Genomic DNA, 24,510 nt, shown 5'->3' on the forward strand with positions numbered 1-24,510 from the left:
CTCTCCCTCCCTTCCTTTGAAATACAAGAAGTAAATATACGCCGCTAGTACAACTAGAATCAAGCGGAATATTCGTTAAAGTGGACACACATCATATCCTCTGGCTCAGACTAAAAGACGAGTCCTCTAACCGTTGGATTTCCACTGTACTACACGCAAGTACTGTCCCCAGATAAACTGTCCTGATGAGACCTGGTATCTAGAGAGGGTCGAAACGCCGTCGGCGAAATAGAGTAAAGCGACACACACAACAAACAAAAATTGTCTCATTTTATACAGTGTCCTTTTGTTTTTTGTTTATGTACTGATAACCTTTATTTGAACATGTCACTATTTTTCACTGTAAATATGGTTACGGTCATCACACTTGGGGTTATGTGAATGTTTTTTCAATGTTTTTTATGTGAAAAGTATTTAAATTGTTGACTTCTGCAGAAATAAAAGTGCCTAGTTCGGTGAAATAGGCTACAACCATTTGGATGTCCTGTGAGCTTGTCAGTAAAAATTCATATGATTAAATCATAGAAATATACAGAAGGTATAACCAGTATAGAGTTGTCTATCAGGTAGGGCAATTATTTAAATTGTCATAAATTTGTTATTTAAAATTTCTAAATGAGTTCCTTGTGAACGCTGTTTCTTCAGTACAACTGTACTTACCCAGTTTGCAAGGACATATGGGTTGCTCTTGTTATGTTTAATATAAATACTTATAAGTTCCCAAAACGAGACCTATTGGCTATGTCAAAGCTTGTTTTCAGGAATTCCACTAGGTTAATTTAGTTACTTCTGCTTTTCCATAGGAAAATAATGTTTTGTCTTGCCAATAACTTTGGGACCGGTGTATGAATCTCCATGAAACTTTCCAAAAAGGTCCTCCTTTTTTATTAGTTTTTGCATAGAAAGTGGGGGATGATCCATCAGGCGATGGCCGAGAAAAGGGGGGGGTCCCAAAATGCAAAATCCCCTGCATTTTCCATAGACTTCTATATACTCTGCTGAATGGAATTGCCTTCTGTTCGGCAGGAAGCTAGACCATGGTCCACAAATTGTGGTTTTTGTGATTTGGTGTAAATCTGTTGAGTAGTTTTTCTGAAATTATGGCTGTAAAATAATTGTATATCTGGACTGTTGGGAGACCACAGCCCTTTGGTTTGAACCCTTAGTGGTGTCAGAAAGGCCCCTGTAATATAACTAAGGCTGTTTTTAAAATTACAACTTTGGCATCAAATTAGTGCACAACGGCAGAAACTACAGGTCTGGATGCTGATCTAGAAAGCCATTTTTGGGTAGTTTGGGTGACGAGGATTTGGATGTTCATGTTAGTTTGTGGCAGCGGTGTTAGACGCTGTCCATGATGCTGCTTGTGCTGACCCAGGAGTGGTGCCAGTTAACAAGGACTTCTCGGATGGTCTTCCCTGGGACTGGTGCGTAAGTGCTGAGGTGTTTGGGTGTGCTCAAGTGGTGGCAGAGCTAACTGGGGCTCTGGGTATGGTTATGAGACCCGATTCTTTTGTGCTACTTGGTAAGGCGAGACCGTACTTGTTGAATATTCACCCAATGTGAGTGGTGATATCCGAATTGCTGGTCTGCCTGAAGTTATGATGCTGTTGACAATAGCGTGTCTGCTAAAAGCGATGGTGTGACTGGTGGAACTATAAAGCCAAATAAGAGAAAGTTATCTTCCGACACCACAGTCTTCGTGACTGAGACCAGTAATACTGAAGACTCTGAGACTCACCGCAGTAATTTCTCCTTTCAGAGCGTTATTGCTGCAGACGGAGTGAAGCCCAGAAGTAAGCACATTACTAAGGTACCAACAAATTTTAATCTTTTTCATTTGTATTAACTGTTTCTCTTTTGCAGCATTTGAGAATGCATTTTCTAGTTTTGTTGCTTTTTGTTCAGATTTTTCTTGTAGGCTGTTACCTTTGGTTTAAAGGGAATGATGTTGTAGAGTGTGACCTTAATGCTGCAGTTTGCATTTCATTACCATCATTTGCTTACCCTGGAGAATCTCCAGGGTGTGGAAGGTTTGCTGTTCCAGAGTTCTTTCTTCAGCTTCTGGGCAGTTGTCACTCTGTGGCGATCTGTGGTCCTGTTTCTCTGCTCTTCTTGTAGTAGCTCTTATCAGAGCTTCACCTTCCCGCCAACGATAATATGATGCCAGGCATCACCCAGCACACAACACAGACTATGAGGGGCTACATCTATCTGCTCGGCGAAGTTAGAGCGCGGATAAAGTTCTCCGAGTCTATCAGGTTGTGACTGTAACCTAAGGGCTTAAGATGAAATGAAGAGCTTACCTCCTTCCTGGGTGGCTCCAGACTGCTGTGCGCAGACCCGATAGCTGGCAGCACCCTGGAGTATGTATGTATAAATCAGATTATGTTGGAAGTAACCTGCAATATACTGGCAGGCAGCACCCTGTCAACAAGTAGGATTTCTCATGGAATTTTATTTCCTGACACATTCATGGAGATAGTCTTTTAACTGGCAGAAGAACAACACTGGCCATACATTTTCCTGGCACTGTCTTTAAAATGACGTACACATTAGGAATGGCATTTCTTTGTGCTGGAATAATAACACAAGTTTCTTGTACTCTGCTATGATTTTGCGCCACAGAACTTTGGCTGCAATGCCTTCCATGTTTCATTCAAACATGCTTTCTACAGGGCACATAAATGATTTGCTGCTGTAGAGAAATAATGCTCCTGTGTACTGTGGCAGACTCAAAAATATTGAAAAACTTAATGATTTCTCTTTCAGCACTTGGTGTAAAGCCTTTCATTTTTTGACTCATACATTTGGCAGAAACATAACTTAGTACCATTAAAATAGTTGTGATGGAGAACATTCATGTGGGGTTAGGACTGGCTCGACCAGATTGTTTGCTGGCTTGGAGGAGTATGGAGTTGACTACCTTGCCTGGTAAGGGGTGGAATCAAGCCAGCGATGCTTTGCTGCAGGCTCATTTGCCCTGCTAGCTGGTCAACAGTTTAAGGAGGAGGAGGTGAAGAGCTGACTAAGTGTGCCATGAGGCTGGCAGTTCAGTACATCCCTGAGAAATGAGCTTTGAGTCGATGTAGTGTTCCTCTTATACCACGTGCAATTCACCCTCTCCAAAGCTTCAAGAATTCCTGGGTGTGAATGGTGGCTGATTTTGATTGGGTGCTTGATAGTTTTCCAGAAACTCATGTTCTTGATTGTTCATGTTTGTCAGTAGTTGATTAAACACGCCCAGGGGTTTTATCTCTGCAGTGACACAAGCTGCAATAAAGGTTTCTCTGTCATTGCACAAAAATATGAATGGCCGATGAACCTCTGTCTGTCAAAGAATGGAAGGGCTGGGGAACTGTCCATCATCTCACTGCTAAGCAGAGCAGTGTCATGCTTCACCCTCACTCAGGCCTCTTGACCAACATCGCTTAGAAAACTGGGACTTTAGAGCCCATCCTTTTAATGAGAAAAACAAAACTACAAGTCCCATAAGCAATAGTGGCGGAAGGTGTCATGCATGACCTGGGGCAACATCCAATTCAGCACATCCAGTTCCATTTTTTAAGTATTTGACACTATATTGAATTTATAACCTTTGTTTTTTATGGTCATGAGTCACCAGAATACTAAAAACGTGTCTTTTATTTTCAAGGTCAATTAAGTAATGGTCAACAGCTTGGACGCTCTGTTAATTCTTTAGTATTTGTCATTGATCACCATGTGTGGCTAGTTTCGGTCTTCCCCCTCCATATACCCTGATAACTCACACAGGTAAGGACCTTTTAGCAGTAAAACGATAACCCCATACTCATCTGTAAGAAGTGCGCCCCGAGGCAGGTATCTGATCACTTTGTGAATGAAGCAAGCGCCAACATCGGCTATGTACATTTGTTAATATAAAACACAATCAAATCACAGTATACTGTTCCGAAGGTTCGTCCCAGAGACATTATCTGTAACTGAACACAGACACCCTAGGAAGCATGTTCTTTTAAGGCAAGTTGCGTTCACTGACCTGATGGTGACATGCTTCATCATTGGGCTATACACCTCACCAGGCCGGCGCTACTATGCCTGACGGGCACCACAAGAGGGCATTTTGTCGGAGATCTTTTAAGAAGTACGCCGGATGAGCATAGTACGACAGAGGATGTTGTGTCATAAGATGTGAGATTGGTGAAAGTCTGAATATAAGATCAACTATCGACCAGTTGCCGCAATATAGTTAATGTGATCATCCTGGTCCATGTTGAGATTAAAAACAGTGGCAGAGAAATTGAGGAACTAATGACCCCTAGCACTGTGTGAAAGTGTCGATCACCTATGGACCTGCTGGTAAGCTGGGGTCTATACTTCAGGTCAACTTTTTTCATGCCTTGTGTAGTCATGGAGCAATCTGTTGGCATTTTATCAGGACCAAATATGGGAAAATGGATAAATGAGACCTAATCTTCTCCACATCGTGAGAAGCTCTGTAACTCAAAGCCCTGCACCGTGCATAGGTGATAAGGTGCCTAAAAACATCTTACTACCACAGGTGAGCACTGCCTAACCGAGTGCACTAGATACGGTAACCCTCCTAAAATCCAGGACAAACGGACTTATCCAATAGCAAGGACGCCGCATCAGAGGGCCACTGATTTGAAAAGCACATGCTTCCTAGGGTGCCTGCGTTCAGTTAGAGATAATGTCTGTGGGACTGAACCTCCAGAACAGTATACTGTGAGTTGATTTATATGAAGAATGTGTATACTGAACTGTCATTTTCCTCGTCATCTCTTGTGATATGTAAAATAAAACACAACACACCTGGAGGCCAACTAATCTATCATAAATGTAATGCAAAAATAGCAAAAGGCCAAGCAAACTAACAAGTGACAATTGTCTTTGCAATGGACGAGAACATCCACCCTAAAGCAAGTTGGAGTATATAATGCTAATGCTACCCATGTATTTTTATACACTTTTCTCCTAATACAAGTCAATGAAACATGAACAGATGATAGAAACAGTTACTGAAACAACACTAATAAGTAGGTGGCAGGATCTTCTCTCGAGAGGAATGCAAGGAGTCCGTGAGGTGCAGATAAAAGATACACAGACAAGCTTCAGAATTGACTGTTTCTGGAAATAACACTTCTGTTTGTCAATGTTCAATTTACTACAATGTGGTAAATAAATAAATAATACCCTATTTTTGACTAGGCATATATCATAACAAATAGCTCAATAAATAAGAGTCAAGATTCGAGGTAGTAGGAGTTTTTGCAGGTTTAATACAGCATAAGGACAGGGACAGGACAACCTGCACGGGAATAGGATGGCAGGGCCCGGCAGCTGCCGGGGCTGGGTCTGGGATGAGCGCGCTCACTTTTAATAACAATACATGAGCATTTATACATAACGCAAACACATAGCATTACATTGCAGTAGGCGTAGCAGTGGGTGGAGCAGAAGGCGGGACGCGTAGCAGTCGCGAAAGATAACAGTAAAAAGAGGTGTAACTGGGCGTATACATAGACATGTGGTGCAGATGTAACAGAATATGTCATGAATGGGGCGGAAACATTGGAGGGGGCTACCTAAGGAGCCGGGACCTCTAACCTGGTGGTGCGCGCAAACGGGCAATGACGTATTACTAGGAGAAGCTGGGGGCTATGAACTCTGTGCTAGGAGCAGAGACTAAAGTCTGGAGGGTCGGAGCGACATGTACCTAAACCCTATCTAGTATCTGGTGTTTAGAGAACATGTTGATATAAACTAGAAGTCAGGAGGGGAAAGGCTAACTTGACTCTAAGACTGGACCATGCATTATTCTACATGTAGTGCGTGATGAAGAATATTAAATGACCAGTAAATGCAGTATTTCTCTAACGTGGAGACGAGAAGGCTAGACAATGACGGAAACTATTGATGCAGTTCAGTAGCTTAGGAATGCAGAGAAGGAGGACTGAACTGATAACTGGAATCATAACATACTCTTGGCAGACTCAGAGGCAGAGCCAAGCTGCACCGGGCACTGTGAGGCAGGAAGTAAGTGAAGGGTCGAGGATACAGGTGGGGGCTGTATCGCTCCTCAGCGAGGCTTCAGGAGACAGGAGCTGAATCTGATGCCCAGGCCCTTTTGAGGCCTAGAAACGGGGACTTTATAATGGAATAACGTGCACACTGGAAAACGTGGCAACGTAGCTTTACATAGGCCTGATATTCGTAGTATTCACGAGGACTGGAAACTGGCATACTAGAGGTGGACACAACTGAAATTGCGTCATTAATCAGACATGGGGAGTACATATGCATATTTAATCATGCACACATAACATATGATGGATGAGGCGTAGGGACACAGAACATGACAAAATTTACTTTTCCACATTCCCTCCTTGTCACTACGTTTCCATCAGGAAACATCAATATTCATGATACCGTCTATCATTTCATACAGTATCATTTGCTCGTCTCGAATTGTCTTGGAACGGGATTTAGAACGGGGCTTGGGACTAGGAATACAAGAGGTAGCACAAATGCCGCAAATCGCAGGGCCACATTGTATACAGAGGCAGCAGCTAAATATGATCGCTACTGCAATACCTAGAAAGGACAGGACTTTCCATCCCCATGCGGAAATTATATTCCAGAACCAACCGGACCATGTCCAGGTGCCTGGATCTTGGTGTAACAGATGGGCAATTTTATGGAGTCTGGTTATAGCTGAATAAACAGACGGCGCGTTATTTGGAATGAAAATGCAGCAACTAGATCCGATGACTCTACAGGCCCCGCCCCTATCGGCCAGTATGACGTCAAGGACGAGACGATTCTGTAAAACAACAATTCTCATAAAGGATTGCTCTTCGGTTAAGTTACCTAGAGCAGAGGCAGTCTCATCTACTACTGCTTCAAGGGTTCTTGTTAACCTACGGATTAGTTTACTATTTACAACTGTGCCTAAATAAGGGAAAACACCTTTATCTATATAAATGAATTGTTCTGCGGCAGTTTCAGTATAATCGACAATCGGGAGATTTCTCTTGTGTCTAGTATGTACTAGGAAGGAATTCCTATGGTAGTCAGGTGGGGCTAGAAAAACAGGTGGCAGTAGGAAGGCAATGTAACAGGTTCCCTCCCAATCGAGGGGCAGACGGACATATGCGGTTTGACCACAAACAAAATATGAATGACGTGAAGCTTTGAAAATAGATTTCCCACTGTCACTATACTTGACAACAGTAGTACAATCACTATGTCCTACATGTACGGAACCCTTATTTCGGACACATAATTCGCCTTTGACTGGTAGTACTGAAATAGCAGGTGAGTCTGGAGTAGTATCAGACTGAACATTCAGGACCATAAAATTCGACGAATAATTACCTAAATTATATACTTCATTTTCTAGATCTAACCCGGTTCTGTGGGGGAGACCTTGCTTGTCTGGGAAACATGTACTGTTAAGAAAAGACATATCTGTTGAGGATGACGTTAACGTGGACCATGCTCCACACGAACCATTATGTGAGAATGGATAAGGAAAGAGTGGCAGAACTCCCTTCGGTGTCTGGAAAGGGGGGAGTCGACCACACACCCAACAATTAGTGGCATTGCTGGTCTGGTGTGAGTAATGTAACATACGGATAAATGAATTATTATGCATAGCGAGGCGGTAGGAATATTCGTGAGGGGGCAGATCACTAAACGTGTGCTCTACTGTAGCATTAGCAGACTTATTTACATGAGGAACTGGGAAATACAGATGGAACGCATAGCTGGTGCAGGAAATCAAAATGCTGATAAATAATATGAAACTTAGAAAAACGATACATTGGTTTGAGTTTTGACTAACTCTCTCACTATGGGGGTCTATTTTATACATGTCAGAAACAGTCTAACCGTTTCACCTAGGGGAGGACTTAGACAATCAAACTGACTGACTTATTTTACTAGACCGTAGTTTTAACTTATACTCCTGCTGCGGAGTTTTCTCTAACAGGGGAGGGGTTGTAGCAATGTCTTTTGCGGGACAGTCCTTGAGAGCAATATTCTGGCAAGTCTTTGTATCCTGGGAAATGTTCTTAAAGACGGGTTCCAGTCCTTTAAAAAGTTTAACGTGAGAAAGGTGTATCCATCCTTTTCGGCCTTCCAATTTCACGGCTGTACGGGTGGTGAGGAGGACCTGACGGGGCTCTTTCCATCGAGGCTCCAGCGGACTTGATCTGTCAAAGTTTCGGACCATCACCATGGAACCTGGAACGATTTCATGCGGTGCCACCTCGGTATTGTCTGGAAATGCGGCGGCAACCTGTGAACGACATGAGTTGAGGGCAGACATCAAGGAAGCTAGGTAATCTGTCAGCATATTACATGAAACATCAGTAATACTTCGGGGTCTAGGAGTACCCCACATGTTGGGGGGGCGGCCGAATACGACCTCATACGGGGACAGACCTGATCTGGAATGTGCGACCATGCGCATATAAAACAAAGCGACTGGCAGAGCTACTAGCCAGTCCACACCTTTTTCTTTACAAACTTTGGCAATGCGGATTTTCAGAGTCTGATTATGTCTCTCGACTAGACCGGCTGCTTCAGGATGGCGTACACAATGAAACTTCCACTGGTACCCTAACAACAGGGAAACGTGCTTCATGAGTTCAGATGAGAATGGCTGACCGTTATCAGAATATACGACTCTAGGGAGTCCATATCGAGGGAAGAATTCACGAACCAACTGCTTGGCAGTGGTCGCGGCTGTGTAATCTGGGACTGGATATGCTTCTGTCCATCTGGACAAAGCGCATACAACTACAAGGACATACTTGAAACCTCGACATCGCTCCATCTGAATATAATCCATCTGGAGGACCTCAAAAGGGTGGTCAGGAGGCTGGAAACCACCTTGTTCCACCGGGACACTTTTACCTGGATTAAACTGACAACATATCATACAGGTACGGACTTTCTGCTTGGCTGCAGCTCGTAAATGCTTGTTGAACCAAATGTTCTGGATACTGTCTAACATAGCTTTTTCTCCTAAATGTGCTGGACTATGTGCGGTATTAATAATGACTTGAACCATAGAGTCGGGGAGAAACCATGTGGCTCTACCCTTTGTTAACCATCCTTGATCTGTCTGGACCCCTCCTTGTTCGGACCATTTCTTGATTTCTTCGGGAGTAGCATGTAACTGGATATCTATGACATCTTGTGTAGGGTCCTTAACTGTCATACATGTAATCGGATCTGGAGTATGTGTCAGGTTAACTGGAATGTCTAGAGTCTGTGCTGTAAGCTTGGCTGTGCGATCTGCTAGATCATTACCTTGAGAAATAATGTCAGTGACTTTCGTATGTGCTTTGCACTTCATGATAGCAATGGATGTCGGTAAATGTATGGCATCTAACAGAGCTTGAATGAGGAAACCATGCTGAATCTTGGTTCCATGAGAAGTCATGAAACCTCTCTCCTGCCAGAGCACTCCGAAGTCGTGTACAACTCCAAATGCGTAACGTGAATCTGTGTAAACATTAACTTTCAGGTTCTTGGCGTGTATACAGGCTTGTGTCAGAGCAACTAGCTCTGCTGCTTGAGCGGACAGGGTATCAATACGGTGTGTTTCAATAACTTCGGTGTCAGTAGTCACTGCATACGCGGCGACTAGTTCTCCTGTACTAGTTCTCATACATGAACCATCCACATAAAGTGTCAGGTCAGGATCTGGTAACGGAATGTCTGTCAGGTCTTGTCTTGGCTTTGTCGTAATGTTGACTACTTCCACACAGTCGTGTGTGGCAGGATTTGAACTAACTGATGGTAACAGTGTAGCAGGATTCAGGACGTTGCAGCGTCTAATATCTATGTGTGGCTGGAACAGTGTCAATTCATAACCTGTTAAACGTGCAATTGTCAAGTGCTGAGTTTGTGTTCGGTTTAAAAGAACTTCTACTGAATGTGGAACTTGTACTGTCAGGGAGTGTCCTAGAACTATGGAATCACTTTGTCTGATAGCTAGTGCTGTGGCTGCAACTGACTTGAGGCACGCAGGCAACGCCTGGGCGACTGGATCTAGTGTGCTAGAAAAATAAGCACAGGGCTTGTACTGTCCTGCTTGATCTTGTGTGAGAACAGATAATGCTGTACCTTCACGTTCAGTAACGAAAAGTGTAAAAGGCTTACTGTAGTTCGGTGTAGCTAGAACTGGAGCTTGGCATAGGGCTTTCTTTAACTCATTGAAACTAAGTGTATGTTCAGATGTCCAAGGGAGAACAGTCGATACGGCTGCCTCCTGTGTCGTTAACTGTATCAGTGGCTTAGCTAGAAATGCATACTGGGGAATCCATTGTCTACAATAAGAAGTAAGGCCGATAAAGGCACGTACCTCCTTCTGGGTTCTGGGCTGGGGAAGATTCGCTATTAACTGGATACGGTCTGGTGTCAACTGCCTACCCCTCTTGGACAGCAAGTGTCCTAAGTATACCACTTGCTGGACACAGAATTGAAGCTTCGAAGGTGACACCTTGTGCCCCATCTCGGCTAGGAAATACAAAACTGTGAGTGACGCTCGCTCGCAAGCACGTTCAGAACGGGCTGTGATCAGTAGATCATCGACATACTGGAGCAGGGCAGTGTCAGTTGGCATGTGAATATTATCTAGTTGTCTCTTAAGTGCTTGACTGTAAATACTAGGGCTTTCTGTGAAACCTTGAGGAGCGCGTGTGAACATATAGCTCCTTCCATTTAAACAAAATCCGAAAAGAGACTGGCTGTCTGGATGAATAGGAACACTAAAAAATGCATTCTTGAGGTCTATTACTGTAAAGAACGTGGCTTCGGAATCAATGGCTGTCAATAGGGAAGAGATGTCTGGGACAACTGGGTACTGCGGAATAATACATTTATTAAGCTCTCGTAAATCAATCACTAATCGATATACTGGGGGTGCATTTGGATCAGTACGTTTCATGACTGGAATGATCGGAGAATTACATACATTGGAGTCAGTTTCTACAACTACTCCTTGCTCGATGAGCTCGTCAATAATTTTGGATAAGGCTGCTACAGCCTCGGGTGGCAATCTGTACTGTCTGATTCGGGGTAACACTACACCTGGCTTGAGAGTCACACGATAGGGTGTGATTTGCATGTAACCAACATCAGTTGGACCTTGCGCCCATAAATGCTGCGGAACATTAGACAGTCTGGAATCAAAATCTCGTAATACATAGTGACCCTTAAAGTCACGTAGAAACAATCGTATTCCCTCTGGGGAACAGCATATGACTGCACCTAACTCTTTCAGTGTTTTAATGCCTAATAGGTTTTCTGGACATGACTTAGTAAGTAACAGATCAGTAGTACGGGACAATGGACCTACTTCTAGAGTAACTGGCTTAGATATCTCGTTTACAATAGGTTTTCCTGAAAATCCAAGGGAAACATTTCTTGAGCCTGAGAGCGGAGCCCCTGGAACTTCGGCGTGACTAATTGTGGTCCTACTTGCCCCTGTATCAATCAAAAACGTTCTGTCTTTCCCTAATACTTGACTGTGAACATAGGGACCTTCTTGATCTACAGGTATCTCGATGAGAGGCAAGCCTACCTCCCTCTCTAGGCTGTTTCATGAATATGGCTGGTACTCTGGATACTCAGACTGTGCATACTGGTACATCTGCGATGTGACATGCTGTGTTGCAGCAATAGGCTGCGGTACTGTAACTGTCTGTGGTGCATTCTGTGACTGAGGAGTCTGTGAAACTTGTTCTTGTCTAGGCGGACGTGGTCTTTCTTTAGTCTTACCAGTAGCTATGTTGTGTTTCAGAACTGCACACTCGTTTATGAAATGACCTGGCTGTTTACAATAATTGCAGTTCCCTTTAACGGGAGCTGCAAGATGACTGGCTTGATTCGGACCCCTCTTCTGACTGTCTTGAGGAACAGATTGTGCAACTAGTACTTTCATTTTCGTGTCTTTCATACGTTTTCTTTCGTGTTCTTGCTCTTCTCTGATTCTATTCTGGTGGTACTGGAGCATCTGGAGCATCTGGGACGGAGTATTAGCTTGCCAGGTGCTTTCGACTTTCAAAACTCGATTTTTAATTTGTGGGCTTGAATTCTCGACTAATTTAGTGACAAAAAGGTGAGGGTATGACTCACTACTTGTCTTGAGACCACTGTTGATACTGAAACATTTTTCAAATCTAGAATAGAAATCACTAATATCTTCATCTTGCTTCTGTTTACAGGCTGAGATTGCATCCCAGTCTTCTTTTCTAGTTGTCAATAATCTGGGTAAAACTTGAATCAATAATTCTGGTAATTCTTTACATTTCTCTCCAAGACCGGTACCTGGTACTCGTGCCTTGTCTTCAGCTTCTAGAACTGCCCAATCGATCTTTTTCTCTCCCACCTCCCATTCTTTTTCCTTTAGCTTTTCATACACCCCTGCGGGCAACAGGACCTTTAACATTTTAATGATATCTGGGTAAGTATATTCTCCCATACGGAGCATGTCTTTTAATTCTCTATGGAACCCTGCTGGATCTTTGTCATGACAGGGAATTAATTTCTTCATTTCGAGAAGTTCCATCTTTGTGATCGGAGTGTATACAAACACTCGCTGCATTTCGCCACCCGTTCCTTTAACTGGGTGGACTTCTCGTAACGGATTCTGTCTGTCTATGTAGAATGATTTACTTTCTGGGGGTGAGACATGAACAAAATGCGGGTTTAAGAACGTTCTATATTTGTGGCGCTGTTCTAGAATGACACTAATTAAATCGGTACCTAGACCTCTCCATTTGTACTGGAGTAACTCGTTCAGGATATCATGTAACGGACCTGGATCAGAGTGTTGACCCTCATACAGAGTAATGAGGTGCTGAATCATATACATACCCACCAGTCGCTGCTCGGCTGGGGGCATTTTCAGAAACATTTGTGCCACTATTTCGTCTGGAAAAGTGGTAGAATCAGTAATCCATCGGACTGCTGATCGGACTAGTTCCTGTTCATGCATAGTACTTAACTCACTGTAACCGATTCGTGATTTCAGAATGTGATCGGTAGCTTGAAATACTTGTTCTAGGGAACCTTGTTCTGGTGCTGGATGATGGAAAATAGACTTGTGTTCTAGACGTAAATGGCGATCTGGAAATCTAGGTTTTCCTACATACGCTATTCTGGCGGTATTCTCGTCGTCTTCCTCTTCTGGATCAGAGGTACTTTCTTTCTCGCTTACTTGTGCTGCTTTACGCTGTTCGTGTATCTTTATTATCTCTCTACGGATTTTCTTGTACATACTTTCCATGGCACTAATGGTATTGTGCTTACCCTCGGCTATATTATCACTCCACTTTGTCAGGATTTTCATTTCGGCTGGATCTTTAGACGGGTAATCTTGTTCTCTTATTAGACAGTTAATTAAGAACTTTAATATCATACGCTGAATCTCAGCTTTCCTTTGAGACATGGCATTACTAATACTTTCTGGATCATCCCCTGTACGGATGAAACGATATATTCTGTCTAGATCTTCTTTCATATTCGGCAAGGTGACTAGATACTCGGTCACTCTCCTTACGCGTACGGAATATAAAACCATATTAAACTCGCCTGGAACTGGGTCATAGACACATTCGCCAAGGGCTTGCCTGATTTCTGTAACAGACTTATTACTTTTAGGAGTACGCTGTGATGCTTGAGCATGTAATTCGAGTGCTGATAAACGCTTGTGTGGCGGCGGGGTTTGAGGAAGACCTCCTCCTGCGGCCCCTAAACTAGAATCATCAACTGATGCTTTTCGTCCTGTCAGGGTCGGTAATTGTAACGTGGGCTGGACTTGTATGGCGGGCTGACCCGGGGGGACTGTTAAGGGCACCCCGGTGTCTGGAGGAGCAGGAATTACCTGATTTACAGGGACTGGCGGAGCGCGAACAGGATTTGCATATTCGGGGACTGTGTCGTCCAGATAGGACGAAATAAAAATATCAGCTGCGGTCGGTTTGTGACGTAGCTTAGTCGGAACTAATGGTGGCGGGAAATTACTGGATGCCTCCGGGGTCGCTTTTGGCAAGCCCTCAGCAAGAAGAGGATACATACCCTTAATAAGGGCATTCCTCTGTCTGTCTGACTGTTCGGCTTTGACTCGTTCACCTATCTCGACTAATTCTCTTTCTTGGGCTCGTTCTTGGGATTCTCTACTTAACTCTGACTTTCTGATTTCTTTTTCGGTTCTTTTATGAGCTTCTTTGCGCCATAACTCGATGGCATCTTTCTGTGACTGTCTGGCTTTCTTTTTCCATAATTCTTCTTCTACTCGCATGATGCATTCGGCATCCCATGTACCCGATACGGGCCATCTATACTTTTCTTCTAACTGTTTGGTATAATCTACCCATAAATCTAGATACAATATGGCGCTTATGCCATGCTTCTGATACATAAAATGACCTGGACTGTCCCTAGGCGGAACAGGAACTGCTTCTTCTAACAAACCCTTTCTAGTTTTTAACTGACGTAATCTCGAAAAGAGAGACATTGTAAACTTGAATCGGAACACAATACAATAGACGAGGAACAATAACAATTGGGAGAACAATTCAGGCATACCACGACATTGGAAATACATTGAACAACATCATAACATTACAGTTCGGACAGAATATTACCTGGAATACTGAGAACAGAAACACAAGAATTTCTCGAGAACGGAACAGACTGGAGTTACTGGATGCACTGCTGAAACAGTACGGAACATACCGGTCCCATAAAGGGACGCATCAAGACCCGTATCCACCTAGGTGAACACTTCGTTTGTGGGCTTGGGTACCACCAACCCACGGACCAGAGTCAATTTAGACTGACCCTGTCTAGATACTACCCCAGTAATGGTACTCACCGGGCAGCAAGAACGGAAAGGCCTCGGACTGGACTGGACTGCTACGACGACGGACGACGAACTTCGGACTTCAGTTACGGGTGGGCCTCCGGATACCTCGGACCTTGGACTCTTGGCTTGGGCTCTGGTCGGGACTCGCCGCGTTCCTCCACCGTCTCGTTTGGATGCTGGACCGCCTCCTCCGTCTCCTCCGTGGGCCTGAGGGATACTTGAAGCAGAAATATCTGCCGGTGCACGGTATGGTTCCGTCACGGCTGCAGAGGGTCAGGGGGTCGGCGTGGCTTCACCGACGCGTGGGGAAAGGGCAAGTTCCTGTTCGGGCGCCATTATGTGGTAAATAAATAAATAATACCCTATTTTTGACTAGGCATATATCATAACAAATAGCTCAATAAATAAGAGTCAAGATTCGAGGTAGTAGGAGTTTTTGCAGGTTTAATACAGCATAAGGACAGGGACAGGACGACCTGCACGGGAATAGGATGGCAGGGCCCGGCAGCTGCCGGGGCTGGGTCTGGGATGAGCGCGCTCACTTTTAATAACAATACATGAGCATTTATACATAACGCAAACACATAGCATTACATTGCAGTAGGCGTAGCAGTGGGTGGAGCAGAAGGCGGGACGCGTAGCAGTCGCGAAAGATAACAGTAAAAAGAGGTGTAACTGGGCGTATACATAGACATGTGGTGCAGATGTAACAGAATATGTCATGAATGGGGCGGAAACATTGGAGGGGGCTACCTAAGGAGCCGGGACCTCTAACCTGGTGGTGCGCGCAAACGGGCAATGACGTATTACTAGGAGAAGCTGGGGGCTATGAACTCTGTGCTAGGAGCAGAGACTAAAGTCTGGAGGGTCGGAGCGACATGTACCTAAACCCTATCTAGTATCTGGTGTTTAGAGAACATGTTGATATAAACTAGAAGTCAGGAGGGGAAAGGCTAACTTGACTCTAAGACTGGACCATGCATTATTCTACATGTAGTGCGTGATGAAGAATATTAAATGACCAGTAAATGCAGTATTTCTCTAACGTGGAGACGAGAAGGCTAGACAATGACGGAAACTATTGATGCAGTTCAGTAGCTTAGGAATGCAGAGAAGGAGGACTGAACTGATAACTGGAATCATAACATACTCTTGGCAGACTCAGAGGCAGAGCCAAGCTGCACCGGGCACTGCGAGGCAGGAAGTAAGTGAAGGGTCGAGGATACAGGTGGGGGCTGTATCGCTCCTCAGCGAGGCTTCAGGAGACAGGAGCTGAATCTGATGCCCAGGCCCTTTTGAGGCCTAGAAACGGGGACTTTATAATGGAATAACGTGCACACTGGAAAACGTGGCAACGTAGCTTTACATAGGCCTGATATTCGTAGTATTCACGAGGACTGGAAACTGGCATACTAGAGGTGGACACAACTGAAATTGCGTCATTAATCAGACATGGGGAGTACATATGCATATTTAATCATGCACACATAACATATGATGGATGAGGCGTAGGGACACAGAACATGACAAAATTTACTTTTCCACAACAAGATGCAAGAAAGTGTGCAGATGGACATCACTAAATAAAATGGTTCTTGGCCCTAATAGAATCATATAACTTTGCAGGCATATTAAGGCGAACAGACACATCAAATTAATATAAGAATATGGTAATTTGGTAATGTAATATATCAATGCACGGTGTGGCATTCATGTGTACCTAATTATCGGTATTAAAGAAACCAGTATATCCAGTTATGCTTTCTCCATTCCTTCTTCCTATAGGCCACCACTGCTGCTATCCAGCTGTATTCAGCAGTGCCTCCTGTGAGCTGGATTCCTGCATTTAATCAATACCAAATGTTGTCAATGCTTCTAGCCAACTCCGGTCACTGGTGCCACTCGCACCCCCACCACCCTGGGGCCTGTTATTCTTTTAGCAAGCTCCAGTCAGTAGTGGCCCCTTGGACCTATATGTAAGCCTACTAATCCGCTCCTGTTAGTACTTCAGTCAGTATTGGCTCCTGTACCTTAAATCCTGCAAATATTCAAAACCAGAGGTTAACTCTACTGCCAACCAGTTCCAGTCAATATTGACATGTATTTTTACCCTGCCTGTAATGAATACCAGAGGCCAGCATTGTTGCTAACCAGCTCCAGTCACCAGTGGCCCGCAACATATTATCCTCAATAGGATCAATGCCCAAGGCCTGTGCAGCTGCTAAACTGCCCTAGTCAGTAGTGACCTCCCAGCCCTGTTATTCTGCATATAATCATCAAGGCTTCAGCCCTAATAACACTCACCCCACATCCTTATGGTATATTAGCAACGTAATTTATTTACATCATACGGTAGGTACCGCACTATATCACACGATCCCAAAAACAAAGAAAATCAAAATTTCCCTAACTGTTTAGCACTCCACCTTGTCAAAAATGACCAAATCACACCAAGCACTATAGCCTGCTACATCACATGGCACACTCAGCCACAACATGACAAGATACCATGGCAGGGATTTGGGGCCATTAATCCTCTTTTCGAGGCATGTATGCTGTAGATGCACATGCTTTGCATACTCCTGCCATTTTGTGTTGGGTCCGGATTTTTGCAAGTTGTTTCATTATTACCCCTAGATTTTTATTCCGGCCTAAAAATTACCTACACCTCTCCTTTTTTGATCTGGGTTATTTAATTTAATTTGTTGCAGGCTATTTTCACCTTGAGCACGCTCAATTAACCTTCCATTATGATTACTAACAGTTTGAGACCATGATTTTCGATGTTTATGAAACTGCTTCGTTTCGATTCCCAGATCTTGTGGTAATTTAATATCCTTCCAGGTTTTTAACAAATCTCTATTCCTTTCATCCCCTCTGATACTCTCTCTCTTTCCTCTACTTGTTTCCAATTGTAATGGCTTATTTTCCACCTATTTATTACTTTCCTCCACTTGCAGCATTTCTAAGGACTGAATTTTCCCATTCTCTATCATTTTTATGCTATCAGCTAATTGTTTAGGCATTTATTTTTTTATAACTGCTTGTACCTCCGATAGATCCTTATTAAATAGAGGGTAAAAGCGTTTTGTTGGAGACATTTGTTTACCCTCACCTTCACAATATGATATTTGGTCATGGTTGTTTCCAGTGTTCAATATCACTATATCTGATGCATTTTTATTTTTTTTATACTTTTAGAAGCTTTATTTCTTGCTTTCCATTGTTTTTCCTCTCTCTTTTTGATAGATGAACTTCCGGAGCTGCGTCTGTCATTGTTGATTCTGTCGAGCATAGGTTTATCACTTCTTGATCTTTTGTTTTATCATCTATTTTTTCTTTAACATCAACAGTATTGTCTTTACATTTTATTGTATCTTTAGAGGGGCAGTCGGTCTTGATGGGTTGAATTCCCACATTAGGAAAATTCCCTTTTACATCGTCAATTATGGAATGGTAGCCAGTTTGTTAATTAGTGGAGCACAACTACACTCTGCATACGTAGATATTGGCTGAGATTGTGCCCTTACTATTAGATTTTTTTGGGTTGTTATCTTCTGCTCAATTCCGGCAACAGAGGATGCCGTAGCGCTCGAGATCTATTTGGACCTCGATTTTGTTGAACTGATATGTTAAAGCTTCCACAGTTAATTGCGAGGTTTTGAAGAATAAATTCCAAATTGCTCCTGCGTTCCCACTTCCTGGTGCCTAAGTACCTGGGCTTTGGTGTTGCCCATTTATGAATTATAGGTCCTTATACTCCTCTTTTTTTCGTACTTGAAAATCATGTCCGCGTCACAAGAATTAATGAATTGTCGACTACTATTCAAAACGTCTTTTTGATGCGGAGTACTCAAACGCTGCAGAGTTTCTGGGTTGCTGTTGTATTCATCCTTATTAATTTGAGATCCGTTATTTTGATTAAATTTCGGCTGGTCCTGTTTTAGAACTGAATTTATTTTAGACAGAGTAAGATCCAATTTCAATGGGGTATTGGCTTCCCGTATGATTTTCACCCCACCATTTAGTTCATTTGGAGCTTCTTGCTCTGGTTGATTTATTTGGCCCAAATTAGATGGTTCCAGTATACCGTTAGTTTCTGATTTTTACTTGCACTTCTATTGGCATTGGCTGCCTAGTTGGTAGTAATTGCTGAGTATCTCCCATCTTTAGATGTGTGCATTTTGAGTCCTCTTGTTGTGAACGACCAGTAAGTGGAATAGTTAACATCTCTAGGTCCGTTATTTGACCCCAGTGGTTGACTTGGTCGTTAGTTGAATTTGACATTCGTTCGACTTCAGCTTCAGACTCAGGGTGGCCTGGTTCACTTACTCCTTGCTTAGGGGATATAATATTTGTTCTACTCAGTGGTTTAATTGGAGTTTGAAGAACACATGTGTTAGTTAGCAATGTTGGCATAGCACCAGTTGGATATTTCATAAAATCAAAATTTGACGGCGACTTAACCAGTTTCCCAAATGTATGGACCTCAGATGATTTAAAGGACTATATGTCATCTGCTTGTTTTTTTTTTTAAAACGTATCTAATATTAGTGTTTGTTATATTTTTCTTTTCCTTTTGATAGGAAGGAAAGGTGGCTGCTCCTTTCCTGACCTCGTAATACAACCTCTAAGGTGAAGAAGTCTTGCTTCTTTCAGTCAGTCAGTCAATCAGCTTTATTTCGATAATAAAAGTATCATAAAAGCATTACATAAAAACAACAAGGTAAAACCATGTTACTTAAAATCCAATAACTATCAGATAAAAATGATACTCTTTCCAATAAATTAGATAAGAAGGTCCAATACATGACCGCAATTAAACAATAAATTTTAACCTTTTACATCTGATTGACCAAGCCCAGCCTAGGTATTTGGCCATACCACAAATATACATTGGCCGGGTGTCCGACCTCAAAATTCGCAATGCGACAGTGTGGTGTCTGGTACCCAGCTCCCTGCATACGGGTTTTAGCCACAAAGACCTAGGAGATTTGTACGCCGGGCATTCAAATAAAGTGTGCCACAGACTCCACTCTAAGGGTACAAAATATGCAAAAGGGAGAAGTTTGTACAGGAATGTTCCAGCGGGCAGTCAATTCTCTCAGAGGAAGTAAACCCACCCTGAATTTAAAATACAACGCTCGGTCGAGGGATTTGGAGATCAAGTCCATGTAGGGTTCGCATAGAGGGACATCCTTGATCCTTAGGAACTCAGTGGCTGTCCTGCTGCGCTTGGGGTTTGAGTTTAGTTTGTTAGCTACCCACTGCCAGTACATGGATTTGAGAACTTATTTAGGGGGAGCACTCCTGGATGCCCAAGCATCTCCAAGACCCAAATTGTCAAGCAGTGTTTTAACATTGGTAAGTCACCCAATTTTTGACCAGCCGGGCGTTGACAATATTTCCATTAACCCCTCCGCATAGCTAGCGAGTTCGGGAGTTCTCCATAAACGTGCCCACAATAAAAGTGGGCGCAGTTTGGCCTGGTCGCCTATCGAACGACAACCCATATCCAACAACAATGGAAGCGTAGTGATGCTGTGGGGAAGGGACATTAGGTCCTTTAAAAATGTATTTTCGTATTTTAAAAGATGGTCAGTAGTACCTAGTCCCCAGAGTTCAGCCCCATAGAGCGCTGCACTAACTCCCCTTGCTTTATAAATGTCTAGGACTGGGGCAATAGGCCAAGATGAGGTTGAGCGTTGCTCTTTAATCAGTGTCCCTACAACCCTTTTGTGACCCAGCAACATTTTTTGGAGGTGAGGGCCCCACTGCATTGAATCGGATAGGCGGATGCCCAGATAGTCAAATTCTTTGACCCTTTCCAGGGGCACAAGGTTTAAAGAAGGAGGGCGACCAAGCTTCCTGGGGGGGTTGAGTACTAAATACTTAGTTTTATCAGTATTGATCTTGAGGCCCCTGCTATCACAAAAGAATTGAAAATTGTCCAGGAGGCTCTGTAAGCCCATCGGGGACTTCGAGATAAGCAGGGTGTCGTCAGCGAATAGGAGCATGGGTATTTTCTTTCCCGCCAAAGAGGGAGCGTCAGATGGCTGATTTAAAAGATGCTCCACCACCCCGTTTACATATAATGAGAACAGGGTGGGGGCAAGGACACACCCCTGGCGGACGCCCCTATCCACTGGAATTTTAGCTGTCTTCTGACCCTGGATGACTCACCTCACCTGCGCATAGTTCCCATCATGCAACTTTACCAACAGGGACAAAATGTATGCAGGAATCCCCAGGTCAAGAAGTACCCCCCACAAGCGGTCCCGAGGCACCAGGTCAAAGGCAGTCTTTAGATCGATAAAAGCGAGGTAAAGACTGCCTTTGCCAAGTAGTACCACCTTCCAATAGATGAGCATCAGTCTAAAAACCTGTTTGATGGTCCCTGTGCCAGACCTAAAACCTGCTTGAAATTCTGAGAGAATTTTGTTCTCGACCTCCCACTGAAGAACTCTCTCCAGAACAACCTTTCCGGCTACCTTCTGTGTGGAGTCTATAAGACTAATAGGGCGATAATTCGCTGGGTCGTCCCGACAGTCCTTTTTAAAAATCAGGACGACCTCAGCCCCCTTCCACGAGACTGGAATCGCTGCACCATGCATGATGGCATTGAGTAAAGATGATATGAGCTTACCCCAATCTTTTGGGTGCCGACGAAGTAGGTCCCCCGGTAGCCCGTCAGGGCCTTCTGCTTTATTTGGCACTAGGGAATTGATCACGACTTCCACCTCTTTCGATGTGAAGAGTAACGCGTCGCTTGCCTCAGAAAGGCCCGAAGCAGGAGATGTAGTCGGCCCCAACCCCTCCGCAGGGTGGGTAGAATAAAGAGACGAAAAGTGATCATACCACGCTTGCCCCATGATATTACATGTAATAAGGGTACAATCTGGCCTGTTCCTGGTCCTTACCAGGTTCCAGAAACCTCCAGCATCCCTCCTTACACTGGCAACCTTTAAGTCGCACCAAAACTGATCGTCCCAATACCTCCTAGCTTCCTTGATGGTAAGTCTGTAGTTCTTCCTGGCAGTCCGAATCAGCGCGAGATCTTTTAGCTTAACAGCCTTCCCCTGAGAGTCCCTACATGGTTTTGTAAGTAGGCTTCCCAGGGCTTCAGTGGTGTTGCAAAAAAGGCCGAGAACCTCAGGCGGGGCTAAAGTGGAGGTGTCTAGCCTGGATACTGCCTCTTCGATCAAGGCCCCTAAATTTTGCACCAGCCCATCGTCAAGGACAACCGTGCACCATTTAAGGCGCCTTCCCCCGTTCGATGGACGAACATCTGACGTTATTCTAGCTTGTAATTGGGGAACATCGTGTGGGGATGGCCACATATATTTTAGGCTTAAGGATAGCGGATTAGGATCGCTGTCCGCGGTTGGCAGTATCTCCATGTCTCTCAAATAACTCCAGAGCTTTAGTTCGAGTAAAATGTAGTCTTTCCGTGAGGAATGGTCTACCCTGTTGTATGTGTGGGCACCTGAAGGGTCTGAAGATGTTCTGCCATTCACTGCCCTCAAACCAAATTCTAAAGTCAGGATGTTATGCTGGATGGACCGTTGGGACCATCTCTTAATAGGCGGAATGGTAAGGGCTGGGATGCCCCTTCTACCATCCTCATCGCTAATGCTCAAAATGTCTTCATCTGCCAGGGGTTCGAAAGTACAATTCAAATCCCCTGCGACCAAGACATTTGCGTTCTTGCTACATTTACTGAGCTCTTCTCCAAGAATAGAAATAATTGGAGATTCAGAGCCGCCATTAGTGCCTCTGGCGTAGATATTAAATATATCAATAGTAAGCCCTCTGTGCGGACCCCTCACTGACAATCTTAAAATGTCAGGAGATTTAGAAGCAAGTTGTCTAGTGTGGCAGCCCAAGGAGATATCGATCCAAATTAAGAGACCTCCTGAAGGACGACCTCTCTGGGTTTGGGAGGAAATAGCTGGTGCAAAAAACATAGAATAGCCAACCTTATGACAGGGTTCCACACTCCAAGTCTCTTGTAAAATACAAATCCCATAGGACTCAATCAATAGGTTCCAATCAGGAACATCCAGTTTCCTGGAGATGCCCGCTATATTCCAGCTCAGGATCTTTAAATCATTACTCAAATTTGCCACCTCTGGGGTATGCAATGTAACCGCCATACTACACCCAGCATCAGTCTCCACTGAGGAAATCACCTGCTCCCCCAACCCACTGATATTCTCTCGAGCGGGGGGGCCAGAACAGAATTTGTTGTAAACTCTACCATCAGGGTCCACGGATGCCGTCCTACACCCAAACGAACCCCCATCCTTTGTAGGGGACTCAGCAAACTTAACAAAAGGATAGGGATTGTGTCACCAGCCATAATCCGACCTAAAAGCTGCTCTACCGACCAGGGGCATGCAACGCTGGTGGGAGTCGTAATCGGCATCCGAGTAAAGCCAATTATCCCTCCAGCCCCTGGAAGGCTGACTAACAGTAGGTTGGGGGGCCGAGACGGTTTGAAAGTGGCTAAGTTCAAATGTACCAATCCCTGTGTTCCCTATGGTGGGCAGGAGGTTACAAATGTATCTGGCCACTATAGGGTCCCTGAAGTTAACCGGGATGCAGTCCCCTGGCAGATCTTTGGGCCTATTCCCAACCCAACCAACTCTTCTGACATGGAGAACCTGGCCATCAAATGAGTTGGGCAAAGGTCTATTTTCAGATAGCCAGAACATCGTTTTATTCTTAAGCTCATTATACGATTCCTGATTGCCTGATTTACGGAGAGGTATCCCTGTAAGCACAACTACGTATGGCTGGCATTCAGGGGGTAGGTTGATGGTGGGAAGGTCAGTATCGTTTTTGCGTACAGTAGCTTTTTTGTTTAGATCCAAATGGTTACCCTTCTGTCCCTCGCTGCGTCCCATGTTGGTATTAATGGCCTTGCTCTGGGCAGTCAAGCTAGCAGGACGTCCCTTGGATCCCTTGTCCACACCGGGCTTCTTACCAGCTTGAACATTGGATTCAATGGATCCATCTTGGATAGTTGGGTTTTCACACACGATGGGTCTTGATGCATCCTCGATTGTTAATTGCCCTTTTGGAACCGGATATGTTAAATCCATCTGTATGGCTTTTGTCGTTTCAGGTACCCCCACTAATTTTAGTGTGTAATTTAATTAGAGATTTGAGAGAGAAAAAGTTATCGAGAGTGGCCTGCTCGAACCGATTGAGCCTCTCGGTCAAAACTTTCACCCTCTCAAGGACCGGGAGAATAAGTGACATCAGCAGTTTCTCGATTTGGGCCAAGGAGAGGGAGTTATCAAAATTAGTTGATGTACTGGAGGGCGCCTGCCCCCCATTCTTAGGCTTACTCGGGGTACTTGACACCTGAGCTCTGGATAGAGAGACCCCATGAGGAGCAGAGTTGGAAACAGTGGATTGGTGATTCCCAACCTCCCCTCCACGTGCCTTAGGGTGCTTGCTCATTAACTTCTTAGAAGGATTTAGGTAGTAAGCCCTTGAGTGGAATGTGGCTCTTTTCCGCTTGGTGGACACAATTCTGGGTCTGCTAGAGGGCGCAACCTCTGGCTGCACCGGGGTATCTTCTGGGAAAATGGGAGTACTTTCAATAGCTTGAT

The 24,510-nt window shown here is 44.1% G+C and overlaps 1 protein-coding gene across 2 annotated transcripts in view; it reads left to right on the forward strand.

Moving 5' to 3' along the window:
- The window catches only part of LOC144806283 (uncharacterized), an 80,616-nt gene that overhangs the window by 9,977 nt on the left and 46,129 nt on the right, over nucleotides 1-24,510 (forward strand). For both annotated transcript variants that reach the window (XR_013605753.1, XM_078672674.1), the window contains exon 2: nucleotides 1,763-1,813. The gene's annotated coding sequence lies outside the window, so the exon portion shown is untranslated. The remainder of the gene's footprint in view (nucleotides 1-1,762; nucleotides 1,814-24,510) is intronic.

The sequence above is a fragment of the Lissotriton helveticus genome, chromosome 1_2 (assembly GCF_964261635.1).
Source record: "Lissotriton helveticus chromosome 1_2, aLisHel1.1, whole genome shotgun sequence".
Taxonomy (NCBI): domain Eukaryota; kingdom Metazoa; phylum Chordata; class Amphibia; order Caudata; family Salamandridae; genus Lissotriton; species Lissotriton helveticus.